This window comes from Triticum aestivum, chromosome 4B (genome assembly GCF_018294505.1).
Source record: "Triticum aestivum cultivar Chinese Spring chromosome 4B, IWGSC CS RefSeq v2.1, whole genome shotgun sequence".
Classification (NCBI taxonomy): Eukaryota; Viridiplantae; Streptophyta; class Magnoliopsida; order Poales; family Poaceae; genus Triticum; species Triticum aestivum.
The window spans coordinates 133,179,323-133,195,635 of record NC_057804.1 but is presented as its reverse complement, the minus strand read 5'-3'; positions in this window follow the sequence as shown (position 1 = coordinate 133,195,635).

The window sequence follows — 16,313 nt, the reverse complement described above, 5'->3', positions numbered from 1 at the left end:
AAATCAAACACTAAATTAACTCGTTTTTATGCATGCGTAGTAGAGGAGACATGTTAAATAGCCCATTTACTTTATTTTGTTCAAGAAAGGGATCGTAGGTCAGGTGGTAGGTTAGTTGAGTTGGCTCACTAGTGGTGCAAGGATCCAATCCTCTCTTGTTCACACCAATTTTTGCTTGAAAAAATCTCGAACGAAAAAAGATCTAAAGAGGGAAAAAATAGATCGGGAGGAGAGCAAGAAAATCGAATCCGGCGAATAGAAGGATCTGGAGAGGGAAAAGATGATAAATTATGTTCGCCAGATCTGCACTATAGCAGTGGCCTACTCACGGTAATCAAGTATCTACAAAATTAGCCCACCTCCAAACATAAACATGCGGTTGGCTGACATGGTCACCGGGGATAGTCAAAGTCTGTAGCGAGTCTGTAGGTGCGGGGTTCGATTCCTATTGCCGCTACTTTTTTTTGAAAAAAATGAGCCAACAACCGAGGATGACGGAAGCGTGCGTGCCTGTCGCTAACCACCAGTCGGCAGGTACTTAGCTTTCTTGTTATTTTAATATACTCAGGATCCAGCGGCTCCAAAGAGCACGACTATTCGAGGGGGGCACCTCCAATTATCCACACACCCCCCTTGCACTTGTTGCTTAAGTCCAGCTGTAAGTATAGCCACCGAGAAGGTTTTCCAATAATTTTAAATAGTAGATGCGGACAAAGATTCTTTCCCCTTTTCAAAAATCAAATTATTTCTCAGATGCTAGGCTCTCCAGAACATGAATAACAATTGCTCACGTACCCGTGACCCCAGTTGGTCCAGCAGAACAAGGAACCAGTCAGGCCCCGTAAATCCGTAAAACTACCTAAAATATTCCACACTTCCCTCATGTCGAAACGGAAAGTGCACGCCTTCGAGCACATCACAAGGGCATGGAAAATACTTTCATCCTCAACACCATAATAGAACACATCCCTGATATCGTTTGATGATGAGATACTCTATTTTTTTGTACCGCCAAACTGTTTGACGCAGCACGCCATGCAAAAATTCTTATTTTTTGCGGCCTTCCAAATAACATCCCACAACCTCCTTTCCTCATTAACGGCACTGCTAGACATTCCATTCTCGCCCTTGCCATCTTTTAGACTTCAGGCCAGTCTGTATGCACTTTTAACGGAAAACATGTCATTTTTCTCAAAGTGCCAAGCAATTAGATCACCCTCTCTAATAGACTGAATACGTAAGTTTAGGATCTCCTCGGCACCATGGTGATAGAACAAGTGCCTAATCAAATTTTCATCCCAACATCTTATTCCGCTAAAAAATGATTCTGAAACCCATTTTAATCTAGTTTGGTTTTTTAATAACTTTTAGGCCCAAATTCCTAGGAAGCCAGTTATCTCTCTAGATATTAGCATTTTTACTATCGAACACTCTCCAAATGACCACTTCTTTTAGCAGGCCAGGCCATGCATAATACCTTGCTAATTCACCGACGTGGACTGCGGGAATACTATATCCAAGTTGTGACCGTTGGGATAATACTTTGCCTTCAAAACCATAGCACAAAGAGAGTCCAGGTACACCAATAATCGCCACGCCTGCTTAGCCAAGAGTGCTTGATTAAATAAACTGAGATCTCGGAAACCCATGCATCCCTTCCTTTTTAGTTTAGTTAGCTTAACCCAAGCTAACCAATGGGTCTTCCTTCTGTCTTCTTCGTCTCCCCACCAAAAATTCCTAATAATCTGAGTAAGCTCATCACATAGTGACGCTGGAAATTCAAAGATTCCCATGGCATCCACTGGGAGCGCTTGCAACACTGCCTTAATTTGATTTTCCTTTATACCGCTAGAGGCATACTTTTCAATCCAGTCTGGTGATATTTTTAAAGCCTTATCTTTGGTAGAATGGAATTTACCCGCCTTCATTCTACCCTCCGACACAGGTAACCTAAGGTACTTATCCTCGAAACCTTTTGCAGAAATTTTTAAAATAACCATCGTGGCCACCTGATTTTCCATACTACACTTTTTGCCAAACTTAATCAAGCATTTATCAGGGTTCAGAAGCTGACCAGTTCCTTCCTCATAAGCTGACAGGATATTTTTAATGACTAAGGCTTGATCAATGGTCCCCTTAAAAAAGAGTAGACTCTCATCCGCAAACAACAGATGAGAAATACCCAGGGCTTGTCTGTTCAGATGAAATTCCTTTAGGGCACCTCTATCACATGCGTCTCTTACAGCAGAGAAAGGGCCTCAACCACAAACAGGAACAAGTACGATGATAAGGGATCACCTTGCCTGAGTCCACAAGACATATGAAAGGTTCCAACAACTATCCACTAAACCGAACTGAGTATTTCACAAATGTAACACATGTCATTATCCAATTAATCCAAACTTGTGCAAAAAAACAAAAGCACCAAGAATACTCTTCAAAAAATGCCAATCCACTCGATCATATGCTTTTGCTAGATCCAACTTATACGCACAAAAATCTCCATGCTGATCTTTTAATGTACTCAATGAATGGATACATTCAAAAGCAATAAGCGCGTTATCTGAAATTAACCTTCCTGGAATAAAGGCACTCTGAGTGGGAGAAATCATACCATCCATAAGAGGTCTCGGCCTATTCACCAGGCACTTCGTACGATTTTATAAATGACATTACACAGGATAGTTGGTCTGAAATCTTTGATGGACTGGGGATTCTTCCATTTTGGGATAAGGACAATGGTCGTATCATTGATACCTTCATGCATAACTCCAGGCATAAAAAACTGTTGAACTGCCCTTACAATATCCTCCTTAATTAATCCCCAATTCCGCTGAAAGAATCTAGCAAGAGACCCATCTAGACCTGGTGCTTTTAACAGACCAATTTGAAAGAGAGCATCACTAATCTCCTTCTCATAAAAAGGTTTGGAGAGCTCCGCATTCATTTCATCATTGACAAGGGGTTTCACAATTGGAATAATATGGGAAGGATCAACATTAGTGTCACGGGGATAAAAGTTGCTGAAAACATGAGTTCGTGATACCCTTGATTTCTTCCAAATTTTCTGTGAGATACCCGTCACTCCTCTTGATAGCAATAATATTATTTTTCTTCGCCCTCCAAGAGGCTTTTCTCTGATAAAACTTTGTGTTTCGGTCCCCCAAAATCATTTTGTCAATACAAGACCTTTGCTTCCACATGACTTCTTCCTTTAAAAGAAGCTCATCCATCTCCACTAGGATTTTCTTTCTCTCCATAACGGTTGCCTTATCACTCCTCATCGCTAGGGTTTCTGAATTCTCAGTCACCCATGCCATGTGCTATTCGTTTTTTCTCTTCTTTTACAAGCAACTGTTCACGGGTTCATTTTACAAAACTAGCAGACATGTTCATGTGTTGCAACGGGAGCAAACGATCTAGTGAAGACACAACTTCCTTGCTCTTGAGTCGTGTTTTGATCTTAAGAAACATGTTTGTGTGTTGTAACGGGAGCAAACGGTCCAATGAGGTAGGCCCGGGCCCAGGGCGTGCAACCTGTGCAGCCGCACAGGGCCTCCAGCTCCGAGGGGCCCCAAATTTTCATAGCACTTCACCACAACCCATATATAGGTCGTAGGCATATTGTGTTGCACGCCTTGACTGCTGGAAATGGGCCTTCGTGACTTCATCAAGCTCGTGCCGCTGTTAGCTCGATGCCCTAATCCTGCGCGTCGACGAAGACTCGATCCAGCGCCTCCACAACTGTTCACCAATCGACAGAACTTCTCCGTCCGCGAGCTATAGGCTATGGTGGCCGCCATACTTTCAGTTCGCTGAAAGCTGGGCTCCACCCAACCTTGAACCCAACATGTACCACCGTTGGGAGAAGGTCACATGGCCACCACCGGCGCTACCAGTGCCACGTTCGCTATTGTCGGTAGCTCTTCTGGTAAGTCACTGTCTGGTCAATGGTAATCTAAAGCTCACATTATCAATTCTTTATTTGAGTTTCTACAAGTACATCAATTTTTTTGGCACATCTGCTCATCTAATTCTGTAGAAACTGCAGTACATTGTTGTGTCAATTTGTCACAAAATCAATCAATTCCGAGTCTCTAGCAGTATTCTTCGATAAAAGTATAGCCCGTCATTTTTCTTTTGCACATCACGCCCATCTAAGTTGATTGTTGCCTAATGTACTAGTCGATTTTACTCCACACTAGTCAACCATATCACTATTTGATTTTGTTCCACGCAATTGGAAGAAAAGTAGTATTCACAATAGCAGTTTCTTAGAAGTATCTCTGAATGGAAGACTACATTGTATAGGTAAGTCTGTAGCAGCCTATTTTATAAAACTAAACTAAGTTCAATTAGTACTGACAAAGAAAACATTGTATTTGTTAAGCGATATCTTATTTACAGACTATATTTGTTAAGCAATAAAGAAGAATTTTTAGGAGGTAGGCCTATTTTAGAGTTTTGTACAGGGCCTCTAATTTTGCTAGCCCAGCCCTGAATGAGGACGTGAATTGCTTCCTCCCGAGTTGTGCTTTGATCCATGCTCCCATCAAATCAGATGTCGCGCAACCCTCCTACCGTCTCTCCGAAAGGGTTCTTGCTACTTGTGAGTTGTGTTGGGATTTCCTCGAAGAGGAGAGGATGATGCGGTGCAGTGGAGATAAGTATTTCCCTCAGTTAAGAACCAATGTTATCAATCCAGTAGGAGAACCATGCAACACCTCGTTAGCAGTACCTACACACAAAATAACAAATACTTGCACCCAGTGCAATCAAGGGGTTGTCAATCCCTCGACGGTTAATTGCAAGCATCAAATCTCGTAGTGATAGATAGATAAACAAAAGCACAAAATAAAATAAAGAAAGAAAATTACAGTAAGGTGTTTTTATTTAATATATGATAAAAAGTAGATCTGGGGCCATAGTATTCACTAGAGGCTTCTCTCTTGAAAATAACATACGGTGGGTAAACAAATTATTGTTGGACAATTGATAGAAAAGCGAATAATCATGATGATGTCCAAGGCAATGATCATGTATATAGGCATCACGTCCGAGACACGTAGATCGACTTCTGTCTGCATCTACTACTATTACTCCACACATTGACCGCTATCCGGCATGCATCTAGAGTATTAAGTTCATAAAGAACAGAGTAACATCTTAAGCAAGATGACATGCTGTACAAAGGAAACTCGCGCATGAATAAATCCCATCTTTTTATTCTTAATGGAAATGATACAAATAATTATCATGTCCCTTTCTAGCATTGGGATTAAGCACCGCAAGATCGAACCCATCACAAAGCACCTCTCCCATTGCAAGAAAAATCAATCTAGTTGGCCCAACCAAATCAATAGATCAGAGAGAAATATAAAACTATAACAATAATGCATAAAAGAGTTTAGAGAAAACTCAAATGATATTCATGGATAATCTGATAATAAACTCACAATTCATCGGATTCCAACAAACACATCACAAAAAGTTATTACATCGAATAGATCTCCAAGAACATCAAGGAGAATATTGTATTGAAGATCAGAGAGAGAGAGAGAGAGAGAGAGAGAGAGAGAGAAGAAGCCATCTAGCTACTAGCTATGGACCCGTAGGTCTGTGGTGAACTACTCACACATCATCGAAAGAGCAGCAAGGTTGATGTAGAGACACTCTGTGATCAATTCCCCTCCTCTGGCAGAGTACCAGAGAAGGCCTCCAGATGGGATCTTATGGGAATAGAAACTTGCAGCGGCGGAAAAAGTATTTCGGGTGGCTCTCTGATGTCAATGGAATATTTGAGAATTTATAGAGGCGGAATTAGGTCAAGAGGTGCCACGAGGGGCCCACAAGCCTGGGGGTGTGCCCCTGGGCATGCCTCTCGAGCTTGTCGCTCCCTCGTGGCTCGTTAGGTCTTCTCCCGAACCTTCTAGGGTCTCTTCTGGTGCAGAAAAAATTAATCCAAACTTTTTTCTCCGTTTGGACTCTATTTGATATTGATTTCCTTAAAAACCAAAAACAAGCAAAAATCAGCAACTGGCACTGGCACTAGGTTAATAGGTTATTCCCAAAAAATGATATATAATTGCATATAAAACATTCAAGATTGATACTATAATAGCATGGAACATTAAAAAATTATAGATACGTTGGAGATGTATCGAGCATCCCCAAGCTTAATCCTGCCTGTCCTCGAGTAGGTAAATGATAAAACCGAATTTTTGATGTGGAATGCTACCAATCATGTTCATCATGTATCCTCTTTGTGGCATGAATATTAAGATCCAAATGATTCAAAGCAATAGTCTATAGTTTGACATAAAAGCAACAATAATGAGGCATACCAACAAACAATCATGTCTTTCAAAATATCAACGCTAAAGAAAATTACCCCTACAAAATCATATAGTCTTGTCATGCTCCATCTTCTTAACACAAAGTATTTATCATGCACAACCCCGATGACAAGCCGAGCAATTGGTTCATACTTTTTAACACGCTTCAGCCTTTTCAACTCTCACGCAATACATGAGTGCAAGCCATGGATATAGCACTATGGGTGGAATAGAGTATGATGTTGGAAGTTGTGTGGAGAGAAAGTCTCACATTAACAAGGCTAATCAACGGGCTATGGAGATGCCCATAAATTGATGTCAATGAAAAGTATGGATTGCCATGCAACGGATGCACTAAGAGCTATAATGTGTATGAAAACTCAAAAATAAAAATAAGTGGGTGTGCATCCAACTTGCTTGCTCATGAAGACCTCGGGCATTTGAGGAAGCCCATCATTGGAATATACCGTTTAGAGACTCATGTTGTTTAGAGACTCTCAAAATAATATAAGTGAAGCAAGAGAGTTCAACAATTTCTATAAAATAAAACCACCGCCGTGCTCTAAAAAGATATAAGTGAAGCACTAGAGCATAGTGTCTAGCTCAAAAGATATAAGTGAAGCACATAGAGTATTCTAATAAATTCATGATTAATGTGTGTCCCTCTCAAAAGGTGTGTACAACAAGGATGATTGTGGCAAACTAAAAGCAAAGACTCATATCATACAAGACGCTCCAAGCAAAACACATATCATGTGGTGAATAAAAATATAGCCTTGATGTCTACTACGCAACCTTCTTCTTGTAGGCGTTGTTGGGCCTGCAAGTGCACAGGTTTGTAGGACAGTAGCAAATTTCCCTCAAGTGGATGACCTAAGGTTTATCAATCCGTGGGAGGCATAGGATGAAGATGGTCTCTCTCAAGCAACCCTGCAACCAAATAACAGAGAGTCTCTTGTGTCCCCAACACACCCAATACAATGGCAAATTGTATAGGTGCACTAGTTCGATGAAGAGATGGTGATACAAGTGCAATATGGATGGTAGATAAAGGTATTTTTAATATGAAATAATAAAAACAGCAAGGTAACTAATGATAAAAGTGAGCGTAAACGGTATTGCAATGATAGGAAACAAGGCCTAGGGTTCATACTTTCACTAGTGCAAGTTCTCTCAACAATAATAACATAGATAGATCATATAACAAGCCCTCAACATGCAACAAAGAGTCACTCCAAAGCCACTAATAGCGGAGAACAAACGTAGAGATTATGGTAGGGTACGAAACCACCTCAAAGCTATTCTTTCGGATCGATCTATAAAAGAGTTTGTACTAGAATAACACCTTAAGACACAAATCAACCAAAACCCTAATGTCACCTAGATACTCCATTGTCACCTCAAGTATCCGTGGGCATGATTATACGATATGCATCACACAATCTCAGATTCATCCAACCAACATAAAAGTACTTCAAAGAGTGCCCCAAAGTTTCTACCGGAGAGTCAAGAACGTGTGCCAACCCCTATGCATAGGTTCATGGGCGGAACCCGCAAGTTGGTCACCAAAACATACATCAAGTGGCACATGATATCCCATTGTCACCACAGATAAGCACGGCAAGACATACATCAAGTGTTCTCATAAAAGTCTCAATCCGATAAAATAACTTCAAAAGGGGAAACTCAATTCATCACAAGAGAGTAGAGGGCGAGAAACATCATAAGATCCAACTACAATAGCAAAGCTCAGGATGCATCAAGATCGTGCCATAGAGGGAACACGAGAGAGAACACGAGAGAGACAGATCAAACACATAGCTACTGGTACATACCCTCAGCCCCGAGGGTGAACTACTCCCTCCTCATCATGGAGAGCGCCGGGATGATGAAGATGGCCACCGATGAGGGTTCCTCCCCTCCAGCAGGGTGCCAGAACGGGCTCTCGAGAGGTTTTTGGTGGCTACAGAGGCTTGTGGCGGCGGAACTCCCGATCTATCTTCTATTATGGAAGTTTTACGATACGTAGGTATATATGGGTGCAGGGGGTACGTCGGTGGAGCTACGGGGGCCCCATGAGGCAGGGGGGCGTGCCCTAGGGGGGTGGGCGTGCCCCCACCCTCGTGAGCACCTCCCGTCTCTTCTGACGTGGAGTCCAAGTCCATCAGGTGGGTTTCCTTCCAAAAATAACTTCTCTAGTTGATTTCGTTCCGTTTTGACTCCGTATGATATTCCTTTTCCTCGAAACACTGAAATAGGCATAAACACAGCAAATCTGGGCTGGGCCTCCGGTTAATAGGTTAGTCCCAAAATAATATAAAAGTGGATAATAAAGCCCAATATTGCATAAACAGTAGATAATATAGCATGGAGCAATCAAAAATTATAGATACATTGGAGATGTATCAAGCCTTAAGTAAATTTGCCGATGGATTGAAGAAGAAAGAGGGATGTCATCCGGGGCATCCACAAGCTTAGATGCTTGGTTGTCCTTGAATATTACCTTGGGATGCCTTGGGCATCCCCAAGCTTAGGCTCTTGTCACTCCTTATTTGGTAGTCCATCAAATCTTTACCCAAAACTTGAAAACATCACAACACACAACTCAACAGAAAACTCGTAAGCTCCATTAGTATAATAAAGCAAATCACCACTTAGGTACTGTTGTGAAATCATTCTAAATTTATATTGGTGTTATTTCTACTGCATTCCAACTTCTCCATGGTTCATACCCTCCGATACTACCCATATATAGATTCATCAAAATAAGCAAACAACACATAGAAAACAGAAACTGTCAAAAACAGAGCAGTCTGTAGCAATCTGTAAACTTCGTATACTTCTGTAACTCCAAAAATCCTGAAAAATTAAGACACTCTAGGAAATTTGTATGTCAATTATGTGTAAACAATTCAGAATTTTATCACGCTCCAGTGAATTTAAACAATTCTGTGACTGAAAGCAAATGTTTCTATTTTTTGCACAAAATCAAGTCAACTATCATCCACACTATCCCAAAGGCTTTACATGGCACTTTATTGAAACAAAAGCTATAAAACATGATTACTGATGTCTAATACACAACTTGTTCTTGTAGACTCGTGTTGGGCCTCCAAGTGCAGAGTTTTGTAGGACAGTAGCAAATTTCCCTCAAGTGGATGATCTAAGATTTATCAATCCGTGGGAGGCGTAGGATGAAGATGGTCTCTCTCAAACAACCCTGCAACCAAATAATAAAAAGTCTCTTGTGTCCCCAACACACCCAATACAATGGCAAATTGTATAGGTGCACTAATTTGGTGAAGAGATGGTGATAAAAGTGTAGTATTGATGGTAGAAATATATTTTTATAATCTGAATAAATAAAAACAGCAAGGTAGCAAACAATAAAAGTGAGCACAAATGGTATTGCAATGCTTGAAAACAAGGCCTAGGGTCCGTACTTTCGCTAGTATAGTCTCCCAACAATGCTAATATAATTGGATCATATAACCATCCCTCAATGTGCGATGAAGAATCACTCCAAAGTTCCTATCTAGCGGAGGACATAAGAAGAAATCGTTTGTAGGGTATGAAACCACCTCGAAGCTATTCTTTCTGATCGATCTATCCAAGAGTTCATACTAAAATAACACCAAATAATTTCAGATTCATAATACTCAATCCAACACAATGAACCTCAAAGAGTGCCCCAAGATTTCTACCGGACAAACAAAGACAAGAATGTGCATCAACCCCTATGCGTAGTTTACCCCAATGTCACCTCGGGAATCCGCAAGTTGAGTGCCAAAACATAAATCAAGTGAATCAAAACAATACCCCATTGTCACCATGGGTATTCATATGCAAGACATATATCAAGTGCTCTCAAATCCATAAAAGTAGTCAATCCGATAAAATGAAATCTCAAAGGGAAAACTCAATTCATCACAACAAGATAGAGAGGGGAAAACACCGTATGATCCAACTATATTAACAAAGCCCGCGATACATCAAGATCGTAACATCTCAAGAACACGAGAGAGAGAGAGAGAGAGAGAGAGAGAGAGAGAGAGAAGAAGCCATCTAGCTACTAGCTATGGACCCGTAGGTCTGTGGTGAACTACTCACACATCATCGAAAGAGCAGCAAGGTTGATGTAGAGACACTCTGTGATCAATTCCCCTCCTCCGGCAGAGTACCGGAGAAGGCCTCCAGATGGGATCTTATGGGAATAAAAACTTGCGGCGGCGGAAAAAGTATTTCGGGTGGCTCTCTGATGTCAATGGAATATTTGAGAATTTATAGAGGTGGAATTAGGTCAAGAGGTGCCACGAGGGGCCCACAAGCCTGGGGGGTTGAAAGCACAAGTGCTCCCTAGGTGGTTTTGGTAATTAATGTCAACATATCTCTTGTTGGACTAACACTTTTATCTAGTATGTTTCAGATAAGTTCAACAATGGAGTGGCATGGACTAAAGGATGTGGGAACTCCTTCAAGATGCTAAGGACAAAGGATTGGCTTAAGCTTCAAGCTCAAGACTCTTCATTTTACATTTTAGTGATCTAAGATCACATTGAGTCTATAGGAAAAGCCAATACAATCAAGAAGGGATGAGGTGTTGCTTAATGAGTTTCTTGCTCCACAGCGCTTAGTGATATGCTCCAAAACCCTCAACTACTTTCCCACTTCCACACATATGTCCTAAACCTAAAGTCAAACTCGGCCCCACTGATTCCTTCTATCCGGCGCCACCGAGTTTCAGATGTCATAGCCACTGCCACAAACCCTAGGCAAATCGGTCTTACCGATAGGGATCTCGGTCTCACCGATATGGGATTGTAATCTCTCTGTGTATGTCCATTACCAAAATCGGTCTCACCGAGTTTGAGCAATCGGTACTACCGAGATTACAATGCAAACTTCCTGGTTGACTCATTACCAAAATCGGTCCCACCGAGTTTGTGTAATCGGTCAAACCGAGTTTGCCTGACCAACTCTCTGGAAAGCTTATTACCAAAATCGGTCTCACCAAGTTTGTGTAATAGGTCTTACCGAGATTACGTTATGCCCTAACCCTAACCATATCGGTCTCACCGAATTGCATTTCGGTCCCACCGAAAAACCTAACAGTCACATTATTTGCTAAATCGGTCTGACCGAGTTTAACGATTCGGTCCCACCGAGTTTGGTAGATTGTGTGTAACGGTTAGATTTTGTGTGGAGGCTATATATACCCCTCCACCTCCTCTTCATTCATGGAGAGATCCATCAGACTGAACCTACACTTCCAGCATACATCTTCTGAGAGAGAACCACCTACTCATGTGTTGAGGCCAAGATATTTCATTCCTACCATATGAATCTTGATCTCTAGCCTTCCCCAAGTTGCTTTCCACTGAAATCTTCTTTCCACCAGATCCAAATCCTATGAGAGAGAGTTGAGTGTTGGGGAGACTATCATTTGAAGCACAAGAGCAAGGAGTTCATCATCAACGCACCATTTGTTACTTCTTGGAGAGTGGTGTCTCCTAGATTGGCTAGGTGTCACTTGGGAGCCTCTGACAAGATTGTGGAGTTGAACCAAGGAGTTTGTAAGGGCAAGGAGATCGCCTACTTCGTGAAGATATACCGCTAGTGAGGCAAGTCCTTCGTGGGCGACAGCCATGGTGGGATAGACAAGGTTGCTTCTTCGTGGACCCTTCGTGGGTGGAGCCCTCCGTGGACTCGCGCAACCGTTACCCTTCGTGGGGTTAAGTCTCCATCATCGTGGATGTACGATAGCACCACCTATCGGAACCATGCCAAAAACATCCGTGTCTCCAATTGCGTTTGAATCCTCCAAACCCTTCCCTTTACATTCTTGCAAGTTGCATGCTTTACTTTCCGCTACCCATATACTCTTGCATGCTTGCTTGATATGTATTGTGAATGTTAAACTTGTGCCTAAACTCCACTTAAACTTAAAGAAAACTTAAAAACTGCAACTTTGGTACTTAGTGTCTAATCACCCCCCTCTAGACACCTCTTCTCGAGGTCCTACAAGTGGTATTAGAGCATTGGTCTCTGTCGGTGTCAAAACCGTCGGATCTCGTGTAGGGGGTCCCGAACTGTGCGTCTAGGCGGATGGTAACAGGAGACAAGGGACACAATGTTTTTACCCAGGTTCGGGCCCTCTCGATGGAGGTAAAACCCTACTCCTGCTTGATTGATATTGATGATATGGGTAGTACAAGAGTGGATCTACCACGAGATCAAGGAGGCTAAACCCTAGAAGCTAGCCTATGGTATGATTGTTGTAATGGTTGTGTTCGTCCTACGGACTAAAACCCTCCAGTTTATATAGACACCGGAGAGGGTTAGGGTTACACAGAGTCGGTTACAATGGTAGGAGATCTACATATCCATATCGCCAAGCTTGCCTTCCACGCCAAGGACACTCCCATCTGGACACGGGACGAAGTCTTCAATCTTGTATCTTCATAGTCTTGGAGTTCGGCTGACGATGATAGTCCGGCTGTCCGGACACCCCCTAGTCCAGGACTCCCTCAGTAGCCCCTGAACCAGGCTTCAATGACGATTAGTCCGGCGCGCATATTGTTAGGCATTGCAAGGCGGGTTCCTCCTCCGAATAATTCATAGAAGATTGTGAACACCAGGATAGTGTCCGGCTCTGCAAAATAATTTCCACATTCCACCGTAGAGAGAATATTACATACACAAGTTCAATCTGCTGACGTATCTTGTAGCATGACGTCACGCCACTACCAAGCCTTTACTTGAATTGTTTTTCATTATACCACCTCAGCGTGTTTAGCGAAGCGGTTTCCTTGGCACGTCTTGTCGAAGCAGAGATCGTGTTCCCCTTATTCCGGGATTCTCATCAATATGGACGTGGGTAACCCAACCGCGCCCGTCGCCACGCCCCCTCTATCGAAGGCGAGTCCCGAATGGTCACGGAGACGGCTCTTGGTATTCTCCCTCTTTATAATAGGACCAAGGCTCGTTTCTTTTCTTCAATCCTTCATCGAATCTTCTCCTTGCCCCAAGTTCCAACACCCAGAGCCCCAGATTCGAGCGCTTCGGACCTTCAACAATGTTCGGCTCCGACCTTCTGGGCCGGTGGATGCCCTCCTCCGTCACGGAGGAGGACGTGCTAAAGCTGTGAGAGGCCAAGTACCTGTCTTACGAGATTTCGCACAGGCTGCCTGCCGAAGGGCAGGCCATCCCTACCCCCGAACCCGGCGAGTACGTCCTCTTTGTATCCCACCTCCGTCGGGGTTTAGGCTTCCCGATGGATCCTTTTGTGAGAGGGCTCATGTTCTACTATGGGTTGGAATTCCACGACTTGGCTCCGGAGTCCATCCTCCATATTTCCGCATTTATTGTCGTCTGCGAAGCCTTCCTCCGCGTCACCCCCACTTCAGCCTGTGGCTGAAGACCTTCAATGTAGAGCCGAAGATGATCGAGGGGCGTCAAACAGGGTGTGGCGGGGCGGCCGTGAGCAAGAGGGCCGATGCCCCGTGGCCCGAGGGCTCCTTCCAAGAGGAGCTTGGCTTATGGCAACAGGAGTGGTTCTATATCACCGCTCCGAAGGGCAGCAGGCAGAAGCCGCCGCCCGTATTCCGCTCGGGACCTCCTCGACGGTTGATGTCGTGGGTCAACCAAGGGCTCAACTGGGGGCCGTCAAAAGACGTGCCCTTATTGCAGGGCCGGATTTGAGACCTCCAGGCGAGGGAGATCGATCTGGTCGTGGTGATGCAGGTTATGCTTATCAGGCGTCTCCTGCCCTGCAAACGCCGCCCTCTCCGGCTATGGGAATTTAATCCGGAGGGACCACGGATTCTCCAACACTTCATGGGTTCGACACCCGTGGAGATGTACAAATTGTTCTTCGGATCACAGGAGGTGTGTCCGGAATTGACCGAGGACGCCGGCCTAAGCTGCAATCGCCCGGATACTCAAGTAAGTAGCTCAGTGTTCGGACGCACCGTTTGTTTGCCTTTCTACAATTCGCCTTTTAACCCGTTATCCTTCAACAGGAGTGGATAGCGCAAGCAAAGCTGATACGGTGTCCGGCCCCCCTCCCAGAGACCGCGCCAGATCCCGTGCTGGTCAAGATGCTAGAGGTTGCGTCTTCAGAGGAAGGCGGAGGGGAAAATAAGGGAGCTACCGCCTCGCCAAAGGAGGCTCTTGAAAAAGGGAGGATCGAGAATCTCTCCCTCCAAGGGGAGAAGAGGACCGCCTCTGGAGACCCGGAGGCCAAAGCCCCTAAGCGGGGGAAGAAGTCTTCACCAGAGGGCCCTGCGTCCGGGGAGGCCCCGGCTGCACAGTCTCCCCTAAAGCATCAGCCCTCCAGCGAGCCGTAAGTAGAAAAAAGAGAGCTCGGTAATAAGAGACATCCTTATTTGTGCTTATGAGGATAACCGAATTTTTACCTTGTAGTTCGGATCTCCGACCTTCTCAGATGAGCTCATCTTCGGGGGATCTTCGTCCGGAGATGGTGGAGAGCGAGACGCCTCCGTCCGCTGCGCCGTCAGATAGGGCGGACGAGCCTGAAGTGTCATCACGGAGGGTATCCCCGAGCCCGGCAGAGCCGAAGAGTTCGGCGCCGACTAGTGTTCGGCCGGGGGAGCTGAAGGATCTGCTTGAGAGGGCGTCCATCTCAGAAGATCACCATGCATTGATGAGTATGGTGATTGGAAGGATTTCGTCCGCCAAAAGCGGATTGCATAATGCCGTCAGGAGTTTGTTGGCGGGGTTTGAGGTATGTAAAAACGACACACCTTTTTGACAGTTTTGCACATAAGGTGCGCCCTGTGTAGACAGTAGCCCCTGAGACTCGGTAGGTTGTCGAAAGCGACAGCGTGCCGAGGATCAAAATCGCAGGTATTGAGAGTCGCCTTTCCTATGCAGGTGGCGGATAGTCCGGGGGCTAGCCGGACTGATGGAGTTGCTAAATTAAAGCGGCAACTCGATGTGGCGGATGCGGACATCGCGCTAGTCAACAAGCGACTTGACGAGTCGCAAGGTAAGTTGTTTCTCCGTAGTCACCTATTAAGGGAGCCAAAGCCCACCTCTTACAGTAGTTGTGCTTGATGCAGACGATGCCGCTGCTGTGGAGAGCCTTTGGGTAGAACTTGCTCAAGCCAAGGAGCAAGCCAGAAGGAGTGATGCGGCTGCCTCAAGGGCAGCCGAGGAGTTAGAAGCTGAAAGGGCTGCACACTGCCGAAGCAGGGAAGAAATGGCCGAAATGGCCTTTAAGTTGAAAGATGCTACCGACCACAATGAGGCTCTTGAAAAGGAGCGCCTATCGGAGCGAGAAGACCTAGGGAAGGCCATCGCCGAAGCCAAGGATGCCCGTTCTGCAATGCGGGCTATAAAGGAGGAGCTGCGCCAGGCCGGAGACATTGTGGCTGGCAAGCCTTTTCTGCCGCGCCGTAGGTTTACGGATCCAAAGTATGCCCAGCTTGGCCAGCTGTGGGGTCTGGAGGATCCTTATATGGACTTAGCGGCGAGTGCGGCGGATGCCGTTGTGCACTTCCGAAGTCAGAAGGATCACAAGACGGAAGAGTTGTTTTGGTCTCAATTCCATAGTCCGGATCGTTCACTTCCGCTGACTGATCGGTTGGCCGAATGGGCTGAGCTGAATAGGTTGTCCGGACTTGCCATGACAGATATCGTGACTCATGTCTGGCCGGATAGGCCCAAGCCGAAGAGCTATTTTGGCTTATTGCAGCAATTTCTTGGGGCGGTGCCGCATATCAAGGCGATGAAGCGGTCGGCCTGCATAGAGGATGCGCGGATGGCCGTCCCCTGTGTGAAGACACATTGGACAGAGATGGATGCCACCGCTGTTGCGACCCAGGGTTCAGACGAAAGCCGGTTACCCGCCGAGCACTATTTTGGGGAAGTTCTGTGTGGTGCTCGTGTAATAGAGTCGCAGTGCTCAAAAATGTCACGTTCAAATGAACGTTTAATTTTATAAAACAATGTTTA